The sequence below is a fragment of the Triticum urartu genome, unplaced genomic scaffold, assembly GCF_056163025.1.
Source record: "Triticum urartu cultivar PI428250 unplaced genomic scaffold, HENAU_Tu73 scaffold288, whole genome shotgun sequence".
Lineage (NCBI taxonomy): Eukaryota > Viridiplantae > Streptophyta > Magnoliopsida > Poales > Poaceae > Triticum > Triticum urartu.
Window position 1 is genome coordinate 35,001 of NW_028260463.1, and position 7,148 is coordinate 42,148.

A 7,148-nucleotide genomic window follows, 5' to 3' on the forward strand; every position below is an offset into this window, starting at 1 on the left:
GATTTTCGAACCATTTCCTATAAGAGAATGGTTTCCATTACTTTGAGAAATGGATTCTTATATCAAACTATAGCTATTGCATTAAAGAAGAAAAGAAACTAATAGAAGTCGAAGACGCGGAATGATAGTGAATAGAGAGAAAGATTCTTCTGATTTTCTTGTTTCTATCTACTAGACGCCGTAGAGAATTGAGAATTTTCATGTCTTTCAATTCTCGTACTCGTAATTGGAAAGTTATGGAAGGAGACCCATCATTTTGCAATGAAAACAACATATAAAACTCTGGACAATTTCGAAATCAGGCCAAGCGTCTTAATACATATGCAAAAAAATTCATTATTGGCCCACCATTGATTAGAAGATTTAGCTTGTATGAATCGCTATTGGTTTGATACGAATAATGACAATCGTTTCAGTATGTTAAGGATACAGATGTATCCACAATTCATTTAGAGTTACTTAATAGTCTATTTCTTATACCATATCTCTATCCCGTGAAATTCTCGAGCCAAAAGATGGATGCATATGCTGTGTTTCATTTTGCTAAATGATATCAATTAAATGGTGTATCAATTCCATAAATTGCATATAGCAATAAATAAATCAGCAAAATTCTTTCTAATATTTTAGATAGAAGAAAACATTTCTTCTATCTAAAATATTAGAAAGAATGTACCCTTCTATCCAAATCCAATTTGCATCGATAAAATAAATCCAAATTCCAGTAGTAGATGAATAATTGCAAATTTGTGTGTGTACGAGATTAGAATAACTTCAAAATAACTGACATAATTTTGTATTTTTCCTGATCAGAAAAATACATGAAAAAGAAAGGAGGTAGAAAAATTTTTGGATTTATGGTTAAAGAAGAAAAAGAAGAAAACAGGGGTTCTGTTGAATTTCAAGTATTCAGTTTCACCAATAAGATACGGAGACTTGCTTCACATTTGGAATTACACAAAAAAGATTTTTCATCGGAAAGAGGTCTACGAAGACTTTTGGGAAAACGTCGACGTTTGCTGGCTTATTTGGCAAAGAAAAATAGAGTACGTTATAAGAAATTAATCGGTCAGTTGAATATTCGGGAGCAGTAATTTAATCGTTCAAATTTTTTTCTTGTTTTATTATTTTTTTAGTAGTCTTATAGTAGTCTTAGATTTTTCATTTTGATGAGCCTCGCTTTGAGGAATTCATGGAATAATCCATTTTCATGGAATAATGAATTAAGGAAGAAAGGATATGAGTCTACCGCTTACAAGAAAAGATCTCATGATAGTCAATATGGGCCCTCAACACCCATCAATGCATGGTGTTCTTCGACTGATCGTTACTCTCGATGGTGAGGATGTTATTGATTGTGAACCCATATTAGGGTATTTACACAGAGGAATGGAAAAAATCGCGGAAAACCGAACTATTATACAATACTTACCTTATGTAACAAGGATATAGAGAGATTGTAGAAAGGGGATAGGATAGTTATTTTTGCAAGAGACTTGTTGTAAATTCCTTAACTTAAGAAAGAAAAAAGAATAAAAACACAGATACATAACATAAAAAAAAGAATAAATAAGACGAGATTCGACCTCCCCCTACATATTTAATTTCCTCTCCTATACAAAAACTAGCAAGACCCACTCCATTGGTAATTCCATCAATAACACCCTTATCAAAAAACTCCGTGAGTTCGGTTAACCCTCTTATACCGAGGGTAAAGACCCTAGTATAGAAAATATCTATATAACCACGATTATATGACCAACTGTATATATTTTTTTTTACTTGATCTAAAAATTCTTTTTTAGGATTTCCTTTGTAAAAAGAGTTTATTAAATCCAAATTCTGAAAAAAAGAATAAGCGGATCCATAGAAGATATATGCTATGAATAAACCAAAGATAGCTAGACTTACAGAAGAAATTGCATTAGTAATAAATTCATATGAATTTACAAAAGAATTAGAACTTTCCTGGGTAAAGTTTATTGAGGGAGTTAACCACTTTGATAATATGGTTAACTCTGCTATTCCATTACCAATTCCTCCATTATCAAAAGAGATTCCTATGAATCCAATGAACAAAGTGAAAAAGTAGTAATATAAGAAGAGGAAATAACATAGTATTTCCCGTTTCATGCGGATAGGCAAAAGTTTTTTTAGCCCCAAAAGACGTAGTAAAGGATCCTATCCTATTTCTTGTATTACCTTGAATTTTTGGTATATTTTGTGAAAAAAAAGAAACTCCACTCTTCGTTGTTGATAAAACGAAATCCCTATTCACTCCTTTGGGTATCCTTTTTCCCCATAAGGATATTGAATACAAGGAACTCTCTTTAGTGCTACTGTAATTTTGAAAATGAACACGCAAATACCCATCAAATGTAAGTAAATATATCCGAAACATATAAAAGGCAGTTAATCCTGCAGTAAAGGAGGCTATTATTCCAAAAAAGGGCGAATACAACCAACTATTACTAAGGATTTCATCTTTGGACCAGAAGCAAGCAAGAGGTGGAATACCACAAAGAGAAAGTGTACCCCATAAAAAAGTAGTTCTTGTGATTGGAATGTATTTTCTTAAACCGCCCATAAGAACCATATTTTGACTTTTATCTGGTGAATATCCAACAAGAGGTTCCATTGAATGAATAACGGATCCGGATCCCAAGAACAATAAAGCTTTTGAATAAGCATGAGTGATCAAATGGAATAAAGCAGCTTGATAAGAACCTATACCTAGAGCTAACATCATATAACCCAATTGAGACATTGTAGAATAGGCTAAGCTTCTTTTAATATCTCTCTGAGCAAGAGCTAAAGTAGCTCCTAAGAATAGTGTTATTGTACCTACTAAAGAAATAAAACTCATTATCAAAGGTAAAGATATGAAAAGAGGAAGAAGTCGAGCTAGAAGAAAAATTCCCGCAGCAACCATAGTTGCTGCGTGTATAAGAGCCGAAATAGGAGTGGGCCCTTCCATAGCATCGGGTAACCATACGTGAAGAGGGAATTGTGCGGATTTCGCAACTGCACCAAGGAATAATAAAAAAGCACACAAAGTAGTAAGTAAAGAGTTAATTCCATTATTAGGAATCCAGTTATTAGCTATTTTGAACAAATCCCTAAACTCTAAACTACCTGTTATCCAAAAAAAACCTAAAATTCCTAATAATAGACCAAAATCCCCTACACGATTAGTTACAAAAGCTTTTTGACAAGCACTCGCTGCGATTGGTCGTGTAAACCAAAAGCCTATCAATAAATAAGAACACATTCCCACGAGTTCCCAAAAAAAATAAATTTGTATCAAATTGGAGCTAGTAACCAATCCCAACATGGAAGTATTGAAAAAACTTATATAAACAAAAAATCTCAAATATCCTTCATCGTGAGACATATAACCATCACTATAAATAAGAACCAGGATTCCTACAGTAGTAATTAGTATTAACATAATAGAAGTAAGTGGGTCAATCAAGTATCCAAATTCTAAAGAAAAATCATTATTGACGGTCCAAGACCATAGATATTGATAGATCGAACTTCCATTTATTTGTTGAATAGACAGTTGAACTGAGAATACCATAGCTATACTTAAGAGTAAAACACTAGGAAAAGCCCATATGCGACGAAGATTTTTTGTTGCTGTCGGAATAAGAATAAGGCCAAATCCCATTGACATAATAACTGGAAGTGGGAGAAGAGGGATTACCCATGCATATTGATATGTATGTTCCATAAGAAAAGAAATTGCAATTTTTACTTCAATTTTTACTTCAATTTTTCTATAAAATTGTTTCCGATTCACCAAACCAATTCTTATCTCTTTCTGAAAGAATAAATAAAAAGAATAAGAAAAAATACTGAAATTCTTAATTTTTCCAAAATTTATCTCATTGAAATAATTAAAAATTAAGAATGGGTTTAGTTGGTTAAATTAAAAAAGTTAATAAAATAACTAGGTAACGAAGTTATTTTATTAACTAAATAAAGATATTTATAAAAATAAAAAAAAAAAAGTGGAATCATTTTACTTTCTATTCATAATTCATTTTTATATTTCTTTAAAACAAAGATGAAACAGCTCTCTTGTTCCATAATTAACTGATTGAGTGAATTCCAATGAAAACCTATGTTTATAAGAAATTATCGAATAGTCCTTACTTCATATAGAACTAAAATTCTAATGACTATAAATTACCTAAGTTTTAGAATGTCTTGTTTAAGAGACTCAGTATTTTTTGTTTTGATTGGAATTCCTTTCCTTTATGGAATACCATTCTGAACTTAATTAACTATTTTCATTTTCCCTTCTTTTTATCCCCCCGTCTTATCTTATATGGGGGATAGGCTTCCATACCATATATCTATATATGGAGTATACTTGATATATAAATAGATATAAATAGATTTAAATGAGAAACCCTTCTATATATTCTATATTATTAAAAAAAAAGTATAAAATATATAAAGAAAAAATGTTAAAAAATTCTTGTTGTCTTATCCGCATTAGACAAAATGAAGTAAAAAATAATTCAAAATTTAAGTATCTTTCAGTATCTAAGTATAAATACTAATAAAAAGAAGAAAGAAGGATTGATTTGCAGCAATAGATGTCTTTCACATACAACTAGAAAAAAGTAATTTCCTTTTTGAATGGCAGTTCCAAAAAAACGTACTTCAATGTCAAAAAAGCGTATTCGTAAAAATATTTGGAAGAAAAAGACTTATTTTTCCATAGTACAATCTTATTCTTTAGTAAAATCAAGATCATTTTCGAGCGGTAATGAGCATCCAAAACCAAAGGGTTTTTCTGGGCAACAAACAAATAATAAGATTTTGGAATAATATGAATTGACTTATCAAAAAAGAATTCCAATTATTTAATAATTTGGATTCTTCTTTGAATGTACTTTTATGTGTCGAATTACTCGGTACAATATTCTTAGAACAAAAAACCCCTCTTATCTTATATATACAAGAAAAAAAAAGTTTTGTTTGGTATACTGTGTGCTAAGTATTCTTTTCCTATCAATGAACTTTTCATAATTTTCCTAATAGAATCCTCATATTCTATTAGGAAAATTATGAAAAGTGGAGTATTCTTACAATAGGACTTACAACTTCCACCTATCTTCTCCAAAATCATAAGGTTAGTAAATCTTATTAATAAGAGCATAAAGACTTTCATTCTAGAAATTTTTAAAAAATCCAAAAAGCCTTTTCTATTTATCCATTTTATTTTAATTTCATCATTAAATAGAAACCCTTTTGGATTTTTTTCATTGTATTGAAAGAATTTTCAAAATGTAAAGGGGAAATTAATTAGAAAAAATTAGTTCTATAATTGCAAGTTAGAAAAAAGAAGTTCCAACTCTTTCAAGCAGTGTTTGTGTTTCTATTGGGCAAAGCAAGAGTTTATTGTAAAAAAAAAAAATGGAAACGATACTACCAAACGAAGTCTATTTTAATGAAAACTCTAATGTTCCTAAATTTTATGGACTTTCCCAATATCGACGATTCCCAAGATAATAGCTATTATTCTTTTAAGTTACCTATTATTTGAAGTTAGCCGCCATGGTGAAATTGGTAGACACGCTGCTCTTAGGAAGCAGTGCTCAAGCATCTCGGTTCGAATCCGAGTGGCGGCATTCTTGAAAAAGAATACAATAGATTAGAAATCAATTCGAAATTTACAATTTTGTAATGGGACCTTCCCCTTATGCTATTTGCAACTTTAGAACATATACTAACTCATATCTCTTTCTCAACGATTTCAATTGTGATTACGATTCATTTTATAACCTTATTAGTTCGTGAACTTGGAGGATTACGCGATTCGTCAGAAAAAGGAATGATAGTTACTTTTTTCTCTATAACAGGATTCTTAGTTTCTCGTTGGGCTTCCTCGGGACATTTTCCATTAAGTAATTTATATGAGTCATTGATCTTCCTTTCATGGGCCCTGTATATTCTTCATACCATTCCTAAAATACAGAACTCTAAAAATGATTTAAGCACAATAACTACGCCAAGTACTATTTTAACGCAAGGCTTTGCCACATCGGGTCTTTTAACTGAAATGCATCAATCCACGATACTAGTACCTGCTCTACAATCTCAGTGGTTAATGATGCATGTCAGTATGATGTTATTAAGCTATGCAACTCTTTTGTGCGGATCCTTATTATCTGCCGCTATTCTAATCATTAGATTTCGAAATAATTTCCATTTCTTTTCTAAAAAGAAAAAAAATGTTTTAAATAAAACATTTTTCTTTAGTGATATTAAATATTTTTATGCAAAAAGAAGTGCTTTAAAAAGAACCTCTGTCCCTTCATTTCCAAATTATTACAAATATCAATTAACGGAGCGTTTGGATTCTTGGAGTTATCGTGTCATTAGCCTAGGATTTACCCTTTTAACCGTAGGTATTCTTTGTGGAGCAGTATGGGCTAATGAGGCCTGGGGATCCTATTGGAATTGGGATCCTAAGGAAACTTGGGCATTTATTACTTGGACCATATTCGCAATTTATTTACATAGTAGAACAAATCCAAATTGGAAGGGTACGAATTCTGCACTTATAGCTTTGATAGGATTTCTTATAATTTGGATTTGTTATTTTGGTATAAATCTATTAGGAATAGGCTTACATAGTTATGGTTCGTTTACATTAACACCTAAATGATTACATAAAATAAAACCTTCATGAAATGAAGGTTTTTACTTTTATGTTTTATTTGAGAACCCCTTGAACGCCTTATCAAAGGGTTCTCAAAAATTCGAGATAGATCTAATTATACTTTTTTACTTATTTCTGCATTATATACTTTTTTACTTATTTCTGCATTAATAGAGCAGACGAGTAAAAAAAAGCAAACCTATTTAGGATAATAATTGGATAAGAGAGCCTCTACCCTGTCAACGGATAGGGAGAGAACAAAATCTGGATAAATACCAATTCCTATTACTGGTAAAAAGATACAGATTAAAATAAAGAGTTCTCGTGGTCCAGAATCCACAAAATTTGCGTTTGGAACATTAAATAGCTTGTATCCATAGAACATCTGGCGTAACATAGATAATAAATAAATAGGAGTTAATATCATTCCAATTGCCATTACAAAAGTAATTAGTGTTTTTGGCAT